Here is a 22,191-nt window from a genome sequence, read left to right as displayed (position 1 = left end):
AGAGAGAGAGAGAGAGAAGAGAGGGGAAGAGAGGGGTCAGGTCGGATCCAGTCCGGGAGCGGGAACAGGAGCGCGGGTAGGGTCGGGTCCAGTCGGGGGGGCGGGGAGCAGGAACAGGAGCACGAGTCGGGTCAGTCGGGGGGGGGGGGGGGCGTGGGTCTGGTCCGGAGGCAGGGGGAGCGGGTGTCGGGTCTGGTCCGGAGGCAGGGTGGGGGGGAGCGGGTGTCGGGTCTGGTCCGGAGGCGGGGGGGGGGGAGCGGGTGTCGGGTCTGGTCGGGGGGGGGGGAGCGCAGGAGCTGGCCATGGGAGGAGCCTTATTCACGCAGCCCCAGTGAGGCCATTCAGCCAGGGCTAGGGGCTGCGTGCTTCGGGCCCCTCCCACACAGTTCGGCGCCTGGAGCTACTGCACTTGCGTGCCGACTGTAGCGCGCATGTGCAGAGGTCCCGGCACTGTTTTCAGCGCAGGGACCTGGCTCCGCTCCCCCACAGCTCGTGCTGGCTGCGCCGAGGGCCAGAGGACCTGTAAGTAGGTGGAGAATACCGAGGATTTTTTTAGGCGCACTTTGTGGCGCGAAAAACGGGCGTCAAGGTCGGGACTGCGCCGTTCTCGGCGCGTGTGGAAACTTGGGCCCGTTGAAACAGTTTGGGTGGAAAAAAAGAATAATAAGGGGAAACAGTCACTGGTGGGCATAGTCTATAGGCCCCCTAACAGTAGCAACTCTGTTGGTCAGAGTATAAACCATGAAATAGTGGGGGCTTGTAAAAAAAAAGGAACAGCAATAATCATGGGTGATTTTAACCTCCATATTGATTGGACAAATCAAATTGGTCTGGGTAGCCTTGAGGAAGAGGTCATAGAGTGCACAAGTGTCGGGTTCCTTGAGCAATATGTAACGGAACCAACCAGGGGGCAGGCTATCATAGATCTGGTCCTATGTAATGAGACGGGATTAATAAAAAATCTCCTAGTAAAGGATCACCTTGGAATGAGTGATAGCATGGTTGAATTTCAAATTCAGATGGAGGGCGAGAAAGTTGGATCTCTAACCAGCGTACTAAGCTTAAATAAAGGAACCCACAAAGGTATGAGGTTGGCTAAAATGGACTGGAAAAATAGATTAAAGTGTAGGACAGTTGATGAACAGTAGTGTACACTTAAGGAGATATTTCATAACTCTCAATATATTCCAGTGAGGAGGAAAGGGTGTAAAAGAAAGGATAATCATCAGTGGCTAACTAAAGAAATAAAGGATGGTATCCAATTAGAAACAAGGGCATACAAGTGGCCAAAACTAGTGGGAGGACAGAAGTTTTGGAAGCTTTTAAAAGCCAGCAAAGAATGATTAAGGGAAGATAGACTATGAAAGTAAACTAGCAAGAAATATAAAAACAGATAGCAAGAGTTTCTACAGGTATATAAAAAGGAAAAGAGTAGCTAAAGTAAATGTTGGTCCCCGAGAGGACGAAACCGGGGAATTAGTGATGGGGAACATGGAGATCGCAGAAACTCTGAACAAATATTTTGTATCAGTCTTTATGGGAGAGGACACTAAAAATATCCCAACAGTGGATAGTCAAGGGTCTAAAGTTCCTCCCCCCACTAAACACAATCACAATCACCAAGGAGGGGTACTCAGCAACATAATGGGAGTAAAGGCAGATAAATCGCTTGGACCTGATGGCTTATATCCTAGGAGAAGTAGCGGCAGGGATAGTGGATGCATTGGTTGTAATTTACCAAAATTCGCTGGATTCTAGGGAGATCCCAACAGATTGGAAAACTGCAAATGTAACATCCCTATTTAAAAAAAGAGGCAGACAAAAAGCAGGACCAGTTAGCCTAACATCTGTGGTTGGGGAAAATGTTGGAGTCCATTATTAAAGAAGCAGTAGCAGGACATTTGGAAAAACATAATTCAGTCAGGCAGAGTCAGCATGGATTTATGAAGGGGAAGTCATGTTTGTCAAATCTGGTGCAATTCTTTGAGGATGTAACGAACAGGGTGGATAAAGGAGATGTGGTGTATTTGGACTTCCAGCCATAAAAGGTTACTGCACAAGATAAAAGTTCACGGGGTTGGGGGTAATATATTAGCATGGATAGAGGATTGGCTAACGAACAGAAAACAGAGTCAGGATAAATGGTTCATTGTTGGGTTGGCAATCAGTAACTAGTGGAGTGCCACAGGGATCAGTGCTGGGACCCCAACTATTTACAATCTATATTAACGACTTGGATGAAGGGACCGAGTGTAACGTAGCCAAGTTTGCTGACGATGCAAAGATGGGAGGAAAAGCAATGTGTGAGGAGGACACAAAAAACCTGCAAAAGGGATAGACAGGCTAAGTGAGTGGGCAAAAATTTGGCAGAGGGAGTATAATGTTGGAAAGTGTGAGGTTATGCACTTTGGCAGAAAAAATTGAAGGGCAAGTTATTATTTAAATGGCGAAAAATTGCAAAGTGCTGCAGTACAGCGGAACCTGGGGGTCCTGGTGCATGAAACATAAAAGGTTGGTATGCAGGTACAGCAAGTGATCAGGAAGGCTAATGGAATCTTGGCCTTTACTGCAAAGGGGATGGAGTATAAAAGCAGGGATGTCTTGCTATAGTTATACAGGGAATTAGTGAGGCCACACCTGGAATACTGCATTCAGTTTTGGTTTCCATATTGACAAAAGGATATACTTGCTTTGGAGGCAGTTCAGAGAAGATTCACTCGGTTGATTCCAGAGATGAGGGAGTTGACTAATGAGCAAAGGTTGAGCCTCTACTCATTGGAATTCAGAAGAATGAGAGGTGATCTTATCGAAATGTATAAGATTATGAGGGGGCATGACAAGGTGGATGCATAGAGGATGTTTTGACAGATAGGGGAGACTAGAACTAGGGGGCATAATCTTAGAATAAGCGGCTGCCCATTTAAAACTGAGATGAGGAGGCATTTCTTCTCTCAGAGGGTTGTAAATCTGTGGAATTTGCTAACTCAGAGAGCTGTGGAAGCTGGGACATTGAATAATTTTAAGATGGCGATAAGACAGTTTCTTAACCGATAAGGGACTAAGGGGTTATGGGGAGTGGGCAGGGAAGTGGACCTGAGTCCATGATCGGATTAGCCATGATCGTACTAAATAGTGGAGCAGACTCGAAGGGCTATATGGCCTACTCCTGCTCCTATTTCTTATGTTCTAAAACACCTTTAACGCTGTAAAACGTCCCAAGGCGCTTCACAGGAGTGTTATCACACAGAATGTGGCACAGAGACATAAAAGGAGATATTAGGATAGATGACCAAAAGCTTGATTTTAAGGAGTGTCTTAAAGGAGCAGAGCCAGTTAGAGACTAGCACGGCTGAAAGGTTTAGGGAGGGAATTCCAGAGTTTGGGGTCGTGGCAGCTGAAGGAACGGCCGCCAATGGTGGAATAACTACAACAACAACTTGTATTTACATAAGCACCTTTAATGTAGTAAAATGTCCCAGGGGGCTTCACGGAGTATTATGAGACAAAACATTTGACACTGAGCCACAGAAGGAGAAATTAGGGCAGGTGACCAAAAGCTTGGTCAAAGAGGTATGTTTTAAGGAACGTCTTGAAGGAGGAAAGAGAGGTGGAGAGCTTTAGGCAGGGTTCCAGAACTTGGGGCCTCGGCAACAGAAGGCAAGACCACTGGTGGTTGAGTGATTATAATCAAGAATGCTCAGGAGGACAGAATTAGAGGAGCGCAGACATCACGGGGGGTGGGTGGGGGGGGGGCTTGTGGGGCTGGAGATTAGAGATAGGGAGGGGCGAGGCCATGGAGGGATTTGAAAAAAAAGGATGAGAATTTTAAAATCAAGTTTTAACCAGGCGCCAATGTAGCTCAGCGAGCACAGGGGTGATGGGTGAAAGAGACTTGGTGTGAGCTAGGACATGGGCAGCAGAGTTTTAGATCATATCAGGTTTACGGAGGGTAAAACGTGGGAGGCCTTCCAGGAGTGCGTTGGAATAGTCAAGTCTAGAGGCATGGATGAGGGTTTCAGCAGCAGATGAGCTGAGGCAGGAATGGAGGTGAAAACAGGCGGTCTTAGTGATGGTACAGATATGTAGTCAGAAGCTCATCTGAGGGTGAAATATGACTCGAAGGTTGCGAACAATCTGGTTCAGCCTCAGACCATTGCCGGGGAGAGGGCTCGCGAACCGAGCTTGTGGCGGGGACCAAAGACACTGGCTTTGGTCTTCCCCATATTTAGTTGGAGGAAATTTCTGCATTGTGGGAGCATGTTTACCACACAGACAGTAACTGTTCAAGAAGGCAGTCCACCACCACAATCAAAGAAGTTTGAAAGGAGATTTGATAGAAGTGCTCAAAATCATGAGGGGTCCAGAGTAGTGAGAAACTGTTCCCATTGGTGGAAGGGTCGCGAACCAGAGGACAGAGATTTACAGTGTTTGGCAGAGGAACCAAAGGCGACATGAGGGAAAATTTTTTTACGCAGTGAGTTGCTTGGATCTGGGATGCACTGCCTGAAAGGGCGGTGGAGGCAGATTCAATCATGGCTTTGAAAAGGGAATTGGATAAATATCGGAAGGAAAAACATTTGCAGGGCTACGGGAAAAGTGAGTGGGAATGGGGCTAGCTGAAGTGCTCTTGCAGAGAGCCGGCATAGGCTCGACGGGCCGAATGGCGGCCTCCTGTGCTGTAACCATTCTGTGATTCTCAAGATCAATTATGGATGAGCAATAAATGCCGGCCTTGCCAGTGAGGCCCATATCCCCAGAATTAATAAAAAAATATCTGCTCACTTCCAGAAGGTGTACTTTCCCCGGGCTGCAGTAAAGGTGGAATTTCTAGCAGGGGAGGGTGGAGATATAATTCTGTTCGTCTTTGAGGGACAGAGGGATAGGAGTCTGCCATTCAGCCCCTCAAGTCTGCTCCGCCATTCAGTGAAATCATGGCTGATCTGTATCATAGCTCAATCCACCTGCCTTGGCTCTGTCCTTTTATACACTTGTCTCTCAAAAATCTATCGCTCTCAGATTTAAAATGATTCATTACTAATTGAGCTAGTATCTACTGCTGTTCGTGGGAGAGTGTTCCACACTTCTACCATCCTTTGTGTGAAGAAGTGTTTTCTGACTTCTCTCCTGAATGGCCTGGCTCTGATTTTAAGGTTATGTCACGGATGGGTCCCAGTCCAAAAACCAGCCCTCCCCCCAGACTTGTGTACTCAATCCACCACCCCCCCCATGCCCAAGAATGTTTGTGTTTTATATGTCTGACATGCAAAGAAATAAAGATTTTCCAGTCATTGTAGTAGATGACAGTATCCCTTTTAAAAGGACAGATTGTGAAGTGAGTTCACAATAAACTGAGGGAAATGAAACTGAAAGTAAAGCGAGGCACAGAATAAGGAGCAACGACTGAGATGGCCGTCAGTAAACAGGTCTTCACCCTGACCGGGGATTTAACCTGCTCCATCTGCCTGTCTCTGTTTGTGGAGCCGGTGCGACTGGATTGTGAGCACAACTTCTGTAAATCCTGTATCCAGAAGTGTTGGGGAAAACAGCGTAAGGCCGTGTCCTGCCCGGAATGTCAGCTGGTTCTCCCCCGGAGAAGCTACACCAGTAACCGGGTGTTGGCCAGTCTCTCCGAGAAAGCGCGGCAGCTGGACCGGGACACGGAGAAGGAGCGGTCTGACTGTGAGGGACACGGGGAGAAGCTGGTGCTGGACTGTGAGGGACACGGGGAGAAGCTGGTGCTGTTCTGTGAGGAGGATGAGATTCTGATGTGCGGCAGTTGCTTAGATTCTCATTCAGACCACAGGTTCCTGCCGATACGGAAGGCAGTTCTAAAGTACAAGGTAAGGAGACAGTCTCCATCGCTCACTGTGATTATTGGGCTGTAATTAGCGTTGTTTGAAGTTAATGAACAACGTTTGGTCAGATCTCCTGTTTGCTCACTTTCAATTTAACAGCCACATTTGAAACTGAAGAATCTGACAGATAAGACCTGTTAATATTGTGTTACAGACTTTATTGATACTGCTGTATGATGCAGCTCCCAGTAACACTTTCCCCATTACAGGCTGTATTTACACTGCTGTACAATGCAGCTCCCAGTAACACTTTCCCCATTACAGGCTGTATTTACATTGCTGTACAATGCAGCTCCCAGTAACACTTTCCCCATTACAGACTGTATTGACATGACTGCTGCAGTGAAGGTTGCCAACTCCGGTTGGATTAAACCTGGAGGTTGCATCACATGACCACCCACTGCTAACAGCCCCACCCCCAGATTCCCACCATTGGTTGCCCGGCATATCCATCCTCACGAGCATCGCCTTCCCAGCCAATTGTAAAGTGAACAGACTCTTTATTACCTGATTGGATGAGTCTTGACTGTCAATCAAACAGCCTTCTCTCCATCGCCAATTTTTTTTTATCGCTAATTAACAAGTGTTGAAAGAAAAATGAAAATAATGCATCATGTTTTAAGTGCCCCAATTATTTTTCTCCCGGGTTTGCTCACAGCTGTCTTGGAGATTAATTGTTAATTCCTGGAGACTCCAGGACATTTCCTGGAGTTTTGGGATCCCAAGGTGTAGAGTAATGTAGTTTTGAGTGAGGTGTCCTTCATTATAGGTGGGGCACAGCACAGCCTGTAACCCTGCACTGACAGAGAGCTGGGAGATGTTCAGTCCTTGACTACATTGAGTGGTCCGGCAACACTTTGAACTTAAAATTTTTATCCTTGTGTTCAAATCCCTCACTGTCCTCACCGCCACCCCCACCACCATCTCCGAAACCTCCTCCAGCCCTACAACCCTTCGATATCTCCACGTTCCTCCAATTCTGGTCTCTTGAGCAACCCCAATTTCCTACGCTCCACCATTGGTGGCTGTCTTTTCAGCTGCCGAGGCTTTCAGTTCTGGAATTCCCTCCCTAAACCTCTCTGCCTCTCTACCACTCCTCCTTTAACACACTTCATAAAACCTAGTTTTTGGTCACCTTTCCTAATATCTCCTTTTGTGGCTCAGTTTCAGAATTTGTTTGATAATTGCTCCTGTGAAGAGCCTCGAGACTTTTTACTACGTTAAAGTACAGTGACCACGAGTCCCCATTTTCCGGGAACAGACCCCGGAAGTGATACCGTGTCCCCGGAAGAGTCCTGGGTTCACGAAACTCGTCCCCAAAAACTTGTTTAATGTCTCCTGTTGGAATATGACATGCAACACACATACACGGCAACATTCACCCTAACTTGATTACACGTTTCTTTCCCGGGTGCCCCCTGTCACTCGCGCGCACTGTGGCCGCCAATTGCTATATGGCTCAGACGTGGACCATATAGAATAGACACTTCAAAGCGCTGGAGAAATACCACCAGCGATGCCTCTGCAAGATCCTGCAAATCCACTGGGAGGATAGACTCACCAACGTCAGTGTTCTCGATCAGGCCAAATTCCCCAGCACTGACCACACTCGACCAGATCCGTTGGGTGGGCCACACTGTTCACATGCCCGGCACGAGACTCCCAAAGCAAGCACTCTACTTGGAACTCCTACACGGCAAGCAAGCCCCAGGTGGACAGAGGAAACATTTCAAGGACACCCTCAAAGCCTCCTTGATAAAGTGCAACATCCCCACCGGCACCTGGGAATCCCTGACCCAAGAACGCCCTCAGTGGAGGAACAGCATCCGGGAGGGCCTTGAGCACCCTGAGTCTCACGCCGAGAGAATGCAGAAACCAAATGCAGACAGTGGAAGGAAAGCACAGGGGTGTGGGTTGGTACACGGGCTGCTGAGTTTTGGAAGACTTCAAGTTTACTTAGTGTAGAAGTTGGGAGGCCAGCCAGGAGTGAGCTGGAGTAGTCAAGTCTAGAGGTAACAAACACATGAATGAGGGTTTCAGCAGCAGAAGAGCTGAGGCAGGGGCGGAGACGGTCAATGTTAGGGAGGTGGAAAAAGACAGTTTTAGTTATGCCGTGGATATGTGGCTATAAAATCATTTCATGGTTAAATATGACGCCTCGGTTGAGAACAATCTTGTACACCCTCAGATTGATGCTTGGTAGAGGGATGGAGTCAGTGGTTAGGGGACGCAGTTTTTGGAAGGATAGATGGGGAACAGTGTTTCTGTACTAGATCTGGAGACGGTAAAGCTGCCTCGTGAACTTGGATGTGGGGGAATGTTCTGGTAATTTTCTGTTAAGTTGGTCTGTTGAAATCAGAAAGGTCACTACTTTTCTATTTTGTTTTCACTCATTTATGGGATGTGGGTATCATTGGCAAGGCCAGCATTTATTGCCCTTGAGAAGGTGGTGATGGCGAGCCACCTTCTTGAACCGCTGCAGTCCGTGTGGTGAAGGTACTCCCACAGTGCTACTTTTGAAACTTGGTTTGTGCCGATGTTGCTTCAACTGACGTTTGAACATATATTTCTACAATGTTTGATTCACTTTATAAGGGATTAACTCCCATGGTTGCAAACACTTTGTTTTCTTCACAATAAGCCAGCAGCTATAAATTATTCGCAACCACAGTCACTTAAAATGTTAATTTGCTGTTCAGTGGGAGGGTCATTATGTACAATGTCAAACAATGCTTGCCATTCTGAGAACATCAGTTTGTGCAATACCTGAGGCTCAGCAGGGGGCTTAGCTAAAACCAACACATCAAAGCCTGCTGATGCCACGTCAAAGGATGGGTGTTCCACTCAGGATCATAACGTTTAGTGGGCAGAACTCTCCATCTCATCTCATAGACAAAAGGCTGGTGACAAATAAGTCTCTCTCTCTCTCTCTCTCTCTCTCTCTCCCAGTCACAGAGAGCTGTGTTCTCACATCAGCAGTGAGAAGCTGTCCATGAACTAAAAATCTGGAACGGCTAGTTTCAAGAGCTTAGCTAGAAAAGGTGAGCCAGTTTTCAAAGTGTTATGTATGTATGCAGACCTTACCCAAATGTAAGACTTGCCACCAGGGAACACACGTGTGGGAGACCTAAGGGTCACCTGTGCACCCTGGGGCAAGCAGGTATAAAAGGTGACTCACCATGCTGCTTCCTCACTCTAGAGTCTGAATAAAGAGACCAAGGTCACAACAGTTTGAGCTTACTATAACAGTCCTGTGGATTTATTCTGAACATAACAAATTGGCGACGAGTAACGGATGATGAACTTTCACGGGGTAATGGTTGCCGTTGGTATTGAGAGATTTGTTGAGGGTGATGATTGCGAAGCCTTCATTGAGCGCCTCAACCAGTACTTTGTGGCCAACGAATTGGACAAGGCTGAGAAAAAGGCTAAACGCAGGATGATTCTCCTCACTGTATGTGGGTCATCGGTATATGGCCTCCTTTAAAAAAAACTTGCTGGCACCTGTCAAAATAACGGACAAATCTTACGCAGAGCTGTATACGCTTGCTGAGGAACATCTCAAGCCAAAGGAGAGCATCCTGATGGCCAGGTACCGCTTTTACATGCACCGTCGCTCCGAGGGCCAGAACGTGGCGAGTTTTGTCGCCGACCTAAGACGCCTTGCGGGGCAGTGCGACTTTGCACGATCCTTGGGGGAAATGTTGTGGGACTTTATCGTGCTTGGAATTGGCCATGAGATCATCCTTCGCAAACTGCTGTCTACTGAATCCCTAGATCTGAGCAAGGCCATCACGATAGCCCAAGCCTTCATATCCACGAGTGATAACACAAAACAGATATCTTTACAGAATCGAAGCTCTCAGGCGAGCACCGTGCACAAAATAATGTTTGCAGCAGGCAGAACGGCAAAGGGCAGGGTCCACCTGATTGCAGAGGCCAGACTTAGGCCGAGAGTGACTCAAAGTCCGCCGTGGGGCGTGAATGCGTATCAATTAGCACCATGTTGGCACTGCGGGAGCAGCCATAGAGCTTATCAATGTCGATTCAAGGGCTGTGGAACAATTGGGCACCTCCAGCGAATGTACAAACTATCTCTGACTTGGCAGTTAGGAGAGGACGACTGATCCAGCGAGTATCACGATGAACGAGCAGAAGAAGCAATTGAACCTGAGGATGAAGAGGAAGTGTATATGGGATACACACCTTCACCACCAAAAGCCCGCCGATAATGTTAAAAGTTTAACTTAACGGCACTCCAGTCTTCATGGAACTGACTCGCTCCCGTGCCTAATCAGTCATGAGTCGGAAGGCTTTCGAGAGACTGTGGAGCGACGAAGTCAAGCGACCTGAGCTGATCCCGATTCAGGCAAAGCTGCGCACCTACACCAAGGAACTGATACCTCAGGGTCAGCGCCCAAATCACTAAACCTAGCACCACGCGTACCACGGTAGACTCCCTACAGACCCGGCTATCCTGGGTGTTACGCAATCACCAGACTGAATCACTCACTCAGAACCGAGCCTTCCACATGCCATCAGCAGAGAATGCACCATAAGTGCACGACATCAGAATAAGTGATGTAGACCAAGTGCAGGACCCCAGTCGGGCCCCTAGCACCGCATTAGCCAAGGGATGGGGGGGGGGGTGGGTGGAATGGAGTATATGTGATGAAAACGGAGTGTTTGATTGTGAAACCACGTACCGGGCTAACGAGTAAAGCAGTGGGACGAGACCAAACTGCGAAAGACAGATAACCAGGAACCACACCGTAAGGACCTGGCCCCCAGCAACCCATCAACACTATCAACTTCGCTGTTAACCACAAGGACGAACCCACCATGTCAAGACTTCAACTCAGGCAATCGACCCGGCACCAGATCGCCTCAACTTGCAAATAACTTGCACAATAAGACTTTAGGGGGAGTGATGTTCTGTATGTATGCAGACCTTGCCACCAGGGTGCACACCTTTGGGAGACCTAAGGGTCACCTGTGCACCCTGGGGCAAGCAGGTATAAAAGGTGACTCACCATGCTGCTTCCTCACTCTGGAGTCTGAATAAAGAGACCAAGGTCACAACAGTTTGAGCTTACGATATAGTCCTGTGGATTTATTCTGAACATAGTGTTCCACCTTTATTGTATTTAATACCTGAGGAGCGAGGAAACTGAGTGTTCTGTAAAATCTGTATAGAAATACGATACAGGTAAAAATAAGGATGAGGTACTACAAGATGAATTTAGGGAGCTAGGAGCTAAATTTAAAAAGTAGCACCTCAAAAGTAGTAATCTCAGGATTGCTACCAGTGCCATGTGCTAGTCAGAGTAGGAATCACAGGATAGCTCAGATGAATACATGGCTTGAGGAGTGGTGCAGCAGGGAGGGATTCAAATTCTTAGGAAATTGGAACAGGTTTTGGGGGAGGGTTTGCTAGTGCTGTTGGGGAGGAGTTAAACTAATACGGCAGGTGGATGGGAACCTATGCAGGGAGACAGAGGGAAGTAGAATGGGGGCAGAAGCAAAAGATAGAAAGAAGTAAAAGTGGAGGGCAGAGAAACCTAAGGCAAAAAGGGCCACATTACAGCAAAATTCTAAAGGGGCAAAGTGTTTTAGAAAGACAAGGCTGAAGGCTCTGTGCCTCAATGCGAGGAGTATTCGGAATAAGGTGGACAAATTAACTGCTCAGATAGCAGTTAACGGGTATGATGTAATTGGCATCACGGAGACATGGCTCCTGGGTGACCAAGGCTGGGAACTCAACATCCAGGAGTATTCAACATTTAGGAAGGATAGAGAGAAAGGAAAAGGAGGCGGGGTGGCATTGCTGGTTAAAGAGGAAATTAATGCAATAGTAAGAAAGGACATTATAGCTTGGATGATGTGAAATCGGTATAGGTGGAGCTGCGGAATACCAAGGGGCAGAAAACGCTAGTGGGATTTGTGTACAGACCACCAAACAGTAGTAGTAAGGTTGGGGACAGCATCAAACAAGAAATAAGGGATGCATGCAATAAAGGTACAGCAGTTATCATGGGTGACTTTAATGTACATATTGATTGGGCTAACCAAACTGGTAACAATGCGGTGGAGATGGATTTCCTGGAGTGTATTAGGGATGGTTTTCTAGACCAATACGTCGAGGAACCTATTGTGTTCCTAACACAGATGAGACTGCACACAGGGAGATTAATGTAACAGTGACTTCAGACTTTATTAAGACACTCCAGAGTGAGGAACAGGCCTTGGGGGCCGGCTTATATACAGTGCTCCCAAGGGATGCTGGGATCCCTTGGAACTTCAGAGGATGCGCTCCCTGGTGGCGGAACATGGGAGTTCATGCTTTACAGATACACAACATCACTCCCCGCCAAAGTCAAAGTGAAAACTATTTACAAGGTGAGGCAGTTGGGAGCCTTTCTTTCCCTGGTGGACCGCCTCGGTACAAATGTCAATTCTGGTGTGTTGGCTGTGCCCTCGCTGGGCTGGCGTGTTGTTGGCCCTGCAGGGCTGCTGGGTGAGCCTGGCCTTGCTGGGCTGTTGGATGTGATGGGTTTGATTTCCTGGTCCGGCGTGTTGTTCCTTTCGGTGTGTGTTGTAGGCAAGAAAAAGGTGGTGTCTGCTGTGGGTTGTTCAGGGCAGTCTGTGAACCGCAGCCTCGTTTGGTCCAGGTGCTTTCTGAAAATTTGTCCATTGTCTAGTTTGACTACAAACACCCTACTCCCTTCTTTAGCTATCACCGTGCCCACGATCCACTTGGGACCATGTCCATAGTTTAACACATACACAGGGTCATTCAGATCAATTTCCTGTGACACAGTGGTGCGACCATCGTTTACATTTTGCTGCTGCCGCCTGCTCTCTACCTGATCATGCAGGTTGGGGTGAACCAGCGAGAGTCTGGTTTTAAGTGTCCTTTTCAAGAGTAGCTCAGCCGGGGGCACCCCTGTGAGCGAATGGGGTCTCCTGCGGTAGCTGACCAGTACTCTGGACAGACGGGTTTGGAGTGAGCCTTGTGTGACTCGTTTAAGGCTCTGTTTGATTGTTTGTACTGTGCGCTCTGCCTGCCCATTGGAGGCTGATTTAAACGGGGCCGAGGTGGCATGATTGATCCCATTGCGGGTCATGAATTCTTTAAATTTGGCACTGGTTAAACATGGCCCGTTGTCACTGACCAGTATGTCAGGAAGGCCGTGGGTGGCAAACATGGCCCTCAGGCTTTCAATGGTGGCGGTGGCAGTGCTTCCTGACATTATTTCACATTCAATCCACTTTGAAAAAGCATTCACCACCACCAGGAACATTTTACCAAGAAACAAGCCCGCATAGTCGACATGGATCCTCGACCATGACCTGGAGGGCCAGGACCACAAACTTAGTGGTGCCTCTATGGGCGCGTTGCTCAACTGAGCGCACATGCTGCATTGCCGTACACAGGACTCGATGTCAGAGTTGATACCGGGCCACCACACGTGGGTTCTGGCTATCGCTTTCATCATTACTATACTCGGGTGTGTGCTGTGGAGATTCGAGATGAACGTCTCCCTGCCCTTTTTGGGTCGCACTACGCGGTTACTCCACCACAAGCAACCTGCCTGAATGGACAGCTCGTTCTTTCGCCGCTGGAACGGCTTGATTAGCTCTTGCATTTCAACGGGGATGCTGGCCCAGCTCCCATGCAGTGCAGAGTTTTTTTTTTTTACGAGGGACAGCAGAGGATCTTGGCTGGTCCAAGTTCTAATCTTGCGGACCGTGACAGGTGATTTATCATTTTCAAATGCTTCCACGACCATCAACAAGTCTGCAGGCTGCGCCACCATCAAGTTTGCAGGCTGTGCCATTTCCACCCCCGTGGTGGGCAATGGTAGCCGACAGAGCATCTGCACAGTTCTCAGTGCCTGGCCTGTGACGGATGGTATAGTTATACGCTGATAGCGTGAGTGCCCATCTTTGTATGCGGGCTGAGGCATTAGTATTTATCCCCTTGTTTTCAGCGAACAGGGATATGGGGGGCTTGTGATCGGTTTCCAGCTCAAATTTGAGGCCAAACAGGTACTGATGCATTTTCTTTATCCCAAACACACACGCTATTGCCTCTTTCTCAATCGTGCTGTAGGCCCTCTCGGCCTTGGACCAGCTCCTGGAGGCATAGGCGACAGGTTGCAACTTCCTCACAACGTTAGCTTGTTGTAATACACACCCGACTCCGTATGACGACGCATCACATGCTAGCACAAGTCTTTTACACAGGTTATACAATCCAAGCAGCTTGTTGGAGCATAAAATGTTTCTGGCTTTCTCAAAAGCAATTACTTGTTTTTTTTCCCCATACCCAGTTCTCACCTTTACGCAATAACACATGTAGGGGCTCTAAGAGGGTGCTTAACCCCGGTTGGAAGTTACCAAAATAGTTGAGACCCAGGAACGACCGCAGCTCCATAATGTTCTGTGGCCTTGGCACGTTCCTGATAGCCTCTGTCTTGGCGTCTGTGGGCCAAATGCCGTCCACCGCGATCTTTCTCCCCAAAAACTCCACTTCTGTTGCCATGAACACCTCTTCAGCCACAGCGCTAAGCGATCCAGTCATTGAAGGACCTTCTCCAGGTTTTGTGGATGCTCAACGGTGTCCCGACCCGTCACCAATATGTCGTCCTGTAAAACCACCGTGCGTGGTACCGACGTGAGTAGGCTCTCCATGTTTCTCTGGAAGATCGCTGCAGCCAACCGAATTCGAAACAGGCATCTGTTGTAGATGAACAGTCCCTTGTGCATGTTGATGCAGGTGAGGCCCTATGAAGATTCCTCCAGCTCCTGCTTCATGTAGGCCGAAGTCAGGTCGAGCTTGCCTCCTGCCAGCGTTGCAAATAGGTCGTCTGCCTTAGGTAGCGGGTATTGGTCCTGGAGCGAGAAACGATTAATAGTTACTTTATAATAGTACGGTCAGGATTTGCGACGATCACTTTTGAGTACTGGAACAATCGGGCTGGCCCACTTGCTGAATTCCACTAGGGAGATGATGCCTTCGCGTTGCAGCCTGGGTCCAGCTCTATTTCCACTCTCCCTCATCATGAGGTACCGCTCGTGGCTTGTGGTGAATGTGTCGTGCCTCTGGGACCAAGTGGATCTGCACCTTCGCCCAGTAAAAATTTCCAATGCCTGGCTCAAAAAGGGAAGGAAATTTGTTCACAACTTGGGTACATGAGACCTCATCGACATGTGATAGCGCTCGGATGTCATCCCAGTTCCAGCAGATTTTGCCCAGCCAGCTTCTTCCAAGCAGTGTGGGGCCACCGCCTGGGACAATCCAAAGTGGCAGTTCATGCACCGTGCCCTCGTAGGTGACCTTTACCATGGCGCTGCCCAGGACAGTGATAAGCTCTTTGGTGTATGTTCTCAGTTTCGTTTGGATGGGCCTCAGGGCTGGTCTGAGTGCCTTGTTGCACCACAGTCTCTCCAAACATCTTTTTATTCATGATGGATTGGCTTGCACCAGTGTCCGGTTCCAAGGCTACGGGTAAGCCATTCAATTTTACGTTTAGCATTATAGGTGGACATTGTCAAATGTGTGCACCCCATGTACTTCAGCATCTGCCTCCTCTCTGAGGCTCAAAATTGCTTTGATCCACCATGGACCGATCTTCCTCTGCCACGTGGTGGTTAGCAGGTTTTGCAGAGCTGCAAGCTCGTTGGGGGTGCCCCATTGTTCCACAGCTCTTGCAAACATACCCTTTGAAGCGGCATGAATAGGCTGAATGGAAGCCTCCACAACGCCAACAAGGTGTGAATTGCCGAGCATTCATCCTTTGTTGCGGATTCCGTCATCTGGGTCACCTGAGGCCTGCTGGCAGTTGCAGACTCATGGTTTCTTCGCTGTACATTTCTGCTTGCAAACACAGTTCCAGTTAATTTATGAACATTGCTAGCACTTGTGTGCTAAGAGATTTGTTTGGTGTTATCACTGGTGGACATAAACGCCTGTGCTATTGCAATGGCCTTACTGAGAACATAAGAACATAAGAATTAGGAACAGGAGTAGGCCATCTAGCCCCTCGAGCCTGCTCCGCCATTCAACAAGATCATGGCTGATCTGGCCGTGGACTCAGCTCCACTTACCCGCCCGCTCCCCGTAACCCTTAATTCCGTTATTGGTAAAAAATCTATCTATCTGTGACCTTGAATACATTCAATGAGCTAGCCTCAACTGCTTCCTTGGGCAGAGAATTCCACAGATTTACAACCCTCTGGGAGAAGAAATTCCTTCTCAACTCGGTTTTAAATTGGCTCCCCCGTATTTTGAGGCTGTGCCCCCTAGTTCTAGTCTCCCCGACCAGTGGAAACAACCTCTCTGCCTCTATCTTGTCTATCCCTTTCATTATTTTAAATGTTTCTGTAAGATCCTCCCTCATCCTTCTGAACTCAGATTGAGTAGACTGGGTCTTTACTCATTGATGATCATAAGGTAACCCCCTCATCTCCGGAATCAGCCTAGTGAATCGTCTCTGTACCCCCTCCAAAGCTAGTATATCCTTCCTTAAGTAAGGTGACCAAAACTGCATGCAGTACTCCAGGTGCGGCCTCACCAATACCCTATACAGTTGCAGAAGGACCTCCCTGCTTTTGTACTCCATCTCTCTCGCAATGAAGGCCAACATTCCATTTGCCTTCCTGATTACCTGCAAACTAACTTTTTGGGATTCATGCACAAGGACCCCCAGGTCCCTCTGCACCGCAACATGTTGTAATTTCTCCCCATTCAAATAATATTCCCTTTTACTGTTTTTTTTTCCCCCAAGGTAGATGACCTCACACTTTCCGACATTGTATTCCATCTGCCAAACCTTAGCCCATTCGCTTAACCTATCTAAATCTCTTTGCAGCCTTTCTGTGTCCTATACACAACCCTCTTTCCCACTAATCTTTGTGTCATCTGCAAATTTTGTTACACTACACTCTGTCCCCTCTTCCAGGTCATCTATGTATATTGTAAACAGTTGTGGTCCCAGCACCGATCCCTGTGGCACACCACTAACCACCGATTTCCAACCCGAAAAGGACCCATTTATCCCGACTCTCTGCTTTCTGTTCCCCAGCCAATTCTCTATCCATGCTAATACATTTCCTATGATTCCGCGTACCCTTATCTTCTGCAGTAACCTTTTGTGTGGCACCTTATCGAATGCCTTTTGAAAATCTAAACCCACCACATCCATTGGTATACCTCTATCCACCATGCTCGTTATATCCTCAAAGGATTCCAGTAAATTAGTTAAACATGATTTCCCCTTCATGAATCCATGCTGCATCTACTTGATTGCACTATTCCTATCTAGATGTCCCGCTATTTCTTCCTTAATAGTTTCAAGCATTTTCCCCACTACAGATGTTAAACTAACCAGCCTATAGTTACCTGCCTTTTGTCTGCCCCCTTTTTTAAACAGAGGCGTTACATTAGCTGCTTTCCAATCCTCTGGCACCTCCCTAGAGTCCAGAGAATTTTGGTAGATTATAACGAATGCATCTGCTATAACTTCCGCCATCTCTTTTAATACCCTGGGATGCATTTCATCAGGACCAGGGGACTTGTCTACCTTGAGTCTCATTAGCCTGTCCAGCACTACCCACGTAGTGATAGTGATTGTCTCAAGGTCCTCCCTTCCCACATTCCTGTGACCAGCAATTTTTGGCATGGTTTTTGTGTCTTCCACTGTTAAGACCGAAGCAAAATAATTGTTTACGGTCTCAGCCATTTCTACATTTCCCATTATTGAATCCCCCTTCTCATCTTCTAAGGGACCAACATTTACTTTAGTCACTCTTTTCCATTTTATATATCTGTAAAAGCTTTTACTATCCGTTTTTATGTTTTGCGCAAGTTTACCTTCGTAATCTTTCCTTTCTTTATTGCTTTCTTAGTCATTCTTTGCTGTCGTTTAAAATGTTCCCAATCTTCTAGTTTCCCACTAACCTTGGCCACCTTATACGCATTGGTTTTTAATTTGATACTCTCCTTTATTTCCTTGGTTATCCACGGCTGGTTATCCCTTCTCTTACTGCCCTTCTTTTTCACTGGAATATATTTTTGTTGAGCACTATGAAAGAGCTCCTTGAAAGTCCTCCACTGTTCCTCAATTGTGCCACCATTTAGTCTGTGTTTCCAGTCTACTTTAGCCAACTTTTCCCTTATCCCACTGTAGTCCCCTTTGTTTAAGCATAGTACGCTCGTTTGAGACACTACTTCCTCATCCTCAATCTGTATTACAAATTCAACCATACTGTGATCACTCATTCCGAGAGGATCTTTTACTAGGAGATAGTTTATTATTCCTGCCTCATTACACAGGACCAGATCTAAGATAGCTTACTCCCTTGTAGGTTCTGTAACCTACTGTTCTAAGAAACAATCCCGTATGCATTCTATGAATTCCTCCTCCAGGCTACGCAGTGCGATTTGATTTGACCAATCGATATGTTGGTTAAAATCCCCCATGATTACTGCCGTTCCTTTTTCACATGCCTCCATTATTCCCTTGATTATTGCCCTCCCCACCGTGAAGTTATTATTTGGGGGCCTATAAACTACACCCACCAGTGACTTTTTCCCCTTACTATCTCTAATCTCCACCCACAATGATTCAACATTTTGTTCATTAGAGCCAATATCGTCTCTCTCAACTGCCCTAATATCATCCTTTATTAACAGAGCTACCCCACCTCCTTTCCCTTCTTGTCTATCTTTCCGAATCGTCAGATACCCCTGTATGTTTGATTCCCAGTCTTGGCCACCCTGCAACCACGTTTCTGTAATGGCCACCAAATCATACCCATTTGTAATGATTTGTGCTGTCAAGTCATTTATTTTATTTCGAATGCTGCGTGCGTTTAGGTAGAGTGTTTTAATATTAGTTTTTAAACCATGATTTTTAGTTTTGACCCCTCCTGTAGCCCCTTTATATTCAGTGGCCCTTTTTGTTTTTTGTTTTGTTTTTTCGGTGTCTCGTCAGATGGCCTCGTGGCCAATGCCCAGTACAAAAAAGTCTCTGAGCATTTGCTTCAAATAGCCATCAAACTCACATTGTCCTGCAAGTCGCCTTAGCTCAGCAACGTAGCTCTCCACTTCCTGACCTTCAGATCGCTGGCACGTGTAGAACTGATACCTCGCCATAAGCACGCTCTCCCTTGGGTTAAGATGCTCCCGAACCAGTGTACACCGCTCCTCATACGACTTATCTGCGGGTTTCACTGGAGCCAGAAGATTCTTCATGAGGCTGTTGGTCAGTGTCCCGCAGACCGTGAGGAGGACCGCTCTCCTTTTTGCAGCGCTTCTTTCTCCATCCAGCTCATTGGCTACAAAGTACTGGTCTAGCAGTTCGACATAGGCTTCCCAGTCCTCACCCGCCGAGAACTTCTCCAGGATGCCCACAGTTTGCTGCATCTTTGCATTGGATTCATATTCTTGTCGCCAGTTATTGTGTTCCTAACACAGGGAGGTTGAAGTAATAGTGACCTCAGTCTTTATTAAGACACTCCAGAGTGAGGAACAGGCCTTAGGGGCCGGCTTATATACAGTGCTCCCAAGGGATGCTGGGATCCCTTGGGACTTCAGAGGTTGCGATCCCTGGTGGTGGAATATGAGAGTGCATGCTTTACAGATACACATCACCAACCAGGGAGCTGGCCATCCTAGACTGGGTGATCTGTAATTAGAAATGACTAATTAGCAATCTTCTTGTGCGAGACTCCTTGGGGAAGAGTGACCATAACATGGTAGAATTCTTTATTAGGATGGAGAGTGGCACAGTTAATTCAGAAACTAGGGTTCTGAACGTAAGGAAAGGTAACTTCGATGGTTTGAGGCGTGAATTGGCTAGAGTAGACTGGCAAATGATACACCGTCAACCCTTTAAGTATCGGCAATTGCAAACATTTAAAGATCATATGGATGAACTTCAGCATGGATGGAGTAAAAATAAAACATGGAAGGTGGCTCAACCGTGGCTAACAAGGGAAATTAAGGATAGTGTTAAATCCAAGCAAGAGGCATATAAATTGGCCAGAAAAAGCAGCAAACCTGAGGACTGGGAGAAATTTAGAATTCAGCAGAGGAGGACAAAGGGTTTAATTAAGAGGGGGAAAATAGAGTACAAGAAGAAGCTTGCCGGGAACATAAAAACTGACTGCAAAATCTTCTATAGATTAGTGAAGACAAACGTAGGTCCCTTGCAGTCGGATTCGGGTGAATTTATAATGGGGAACAAAGAAATGGCAGACCAATTGAACAAATACTTTGGTTCTGTTTTCACGAAGGAAGACACAAATAACCTTCCGAAAGTACAAGGATACCGAGGGTCGAGTGAGAAGGAGGAACTGAAGGATATCCTTATTAGGCGGGAAATTGTGTTAGGGAAATTGATGGGATTGAAGGCCGATAAATCCCTGGGGCCTGATAGTCTGCATCCCAGAGTACTTAAGGAAGTGGCCCTAGAAACAGTGGATGCATTGGTGATCATTTTTCAACAGTCTATCGACTCGGGATCAGTTCCTATGGACTGGAGGGTAGCTAATGTAACACCACTTTTTAAAAAGAGAGGGAGAGAGAAAGCGGGTAATTATAGCCCAGTTAGCCTGACATCACTGGTGGGGAAAATGTTGGAATCAATTATTAAAGATGAAATAGCACGCATTTGGTAAGCAGTGACAGGATCAGTCCAAGTCAGCATGGATTTATGAAGGGGAAATCATGCTTGACAAATCTTCTGGAATGTTTTGAGGATGTAACTAGTAGAGTGGACAAGGGAGAACCAGTGGATGTGGTGTATTTGGACTTTCAAAAGGCTTTTGACAAGGTCCCACACAAGAGATTGGTGTGCAAAATCAAAACACATGGTATTGGGGGTAATATACAGACGTGGATAGAGAACTGGTTGGCAGACAGGAAGCAGAGAGTCGGGATAAATGGGTCCTTTTCAGAATGGCAGGCAGTGACTAGTGGAGTGCCGCAGGGCTCAGTGCTGGGACCCCAGCTCTTTACAATATACATCATTGATTTGGATGAAGAAATTGAGTGTAATATCTCTAAGTTTGCAGATGACACTAAACTGGGTGGCAGTGTGAGCTGTGAGGGGAACGCTAACAGGCTGCAGGATGATTTAGACAGGTTAGGTGAGTGGGAAAATGCGTGGCAGGTGCAGTATAATGTGAATAAATGTGAGGTGGTCCACTTTGGGGGCAAAAACGCGAAGACAGAATATTATCTGAATGGTGGCAGAATAGGAAAAGTGGAGGTGCAACGAGACCATGGTTCACCAGTAATTCAAAGTTGGCTCACAGGTGCAGCAGGCGGTAAAGAAGACAAGTGGTATGTTGGCCTGTATAGCTAGGGGATTTGAGTATAGGAGCAGGGAGGTCTTGCTGCAGTTGTACAGGTCCTTGGTGAGGCCTCACCTGGAATATTGTGTTCAATTTTGGTCTCCTAATCTGAGGAAGGACATTCTTGCTATTGAGGGAGTGCAGCAAAGGTTCACCAGACTGATTCCTGGGATGGCTGGACTGACATCAACTGGGCCTTTATAGATTGGAGTTTAGAAGGATGAGAGGGGATCTCATAGAAACATACAAGATTCTGATGGGACGGGACAGGTTAGATGCGGGTAGATTTTTCCCGATGTTGAAGTCCAGAACCAGGGGACACAGTCTTAGATAAGGGGTAGGCCATTTAGGACTGAGATGAGGAGAAACTTCTTCACTGAGTTGTTAACCTGTGGAATTTCCTGCCGCAGAGAGTTGTTGATGCCAGTTCATTGGATATATTCAAGAGGGAGTTAGAAATGGCCCTTATGGCTAAAGGGATCAAGGGGTATGAAGAGAAAGCAGGAAAGGGGTACTGAGGGAATGACCAGCCATGATCATATTGAATGGTGGTGCAGGCTCGAAGGGCCGAATGGCCTACTCCTGCACCTATTTTCTATGTTTCTACAGCACACGAACAGGCCATTCGACTGTAACATAACCAGTCTCTCGGTAAACAGGTTTCACAGGAACATAACTAGTCTCTGGGTAAATAAGTTTCTCCTGAATTTCCTGTTGAATATAAGTGACTATCTTATATTGGTGGCCTCTAGTTTTGTACTCCCCCAGAAGGTCAAACATCTTCTCTACATCGACCCAATGTTTCTAACCCATTGATATATTTAATGGTTTGAAGCTGTGCCTGGTCTGAGTACTTTTCACTCTGCCTTTTGTAAACAGAGTTACACACTAGTGGCACAGGAAACATGCCCTGAACACCTCTCCCCACAGTTTGGAAATAAACAGCAGACATTATAATGGGTTATGGTGA

The 22,191-nt window shown here is 47.1% G+C and overlaps 1 long non-coding RNA gene and 1 pseudogene across 5 annotated transcripts in view; one reads left to right on the top strand and one right to left on the bottom strand.

Moving 5' to 3' along the window:
* Window positions 1-22,191, bottom strand: part of LOC139229834 (uncharacterized) — a 69,031-nt gene that overhangs the window by 27,239 nt on the left and 19,601 nt on the right. For 3 of the 5 annotated variants that reach the window (XR_011587820.1, XR_011587821.1, XR_011587823.1), the window contains one exon: window positions 9,114-9,359. The exons of the other annotated variants lie outside the window; for them this stretch is intronic. This is a non-coding gene — a long non-coding RNA (uncharacterized lncRNA). Of the gene's footprint in view, window positions 1-9,113; window positions 9,360-22,191 lie in introns of those variants that run through there. 5 annotated transcript variants of the gene reach the window in all.
* The window catches only part of LOC139229833 (zinc-binding protein A33-like), a 46,775-nt pseudogene continuing 29,941 nt past the window's right edge, over window positions 5,358-22,191 (top strand).

This window comes from Pristiophorus japonicus, chromosome 19, assembly GCF_044704955.1.
Source record: "Pristiophorus japonicus isolate sPriJap1 chromosome 19, sPriJap1.hap1, whole genome shotgun sequence".
Taxonomy (NCBI): Eukaryota; Metazoa; Chordata; class Chondrichthyes; family Pristiophoridae; genus Pristiophorus; species Pristiophorus japonicus.
Note: the sequence above shows the minus strand (reverse complement) of the source record. Positions and strands in the feature narration are given on the sequence as shown.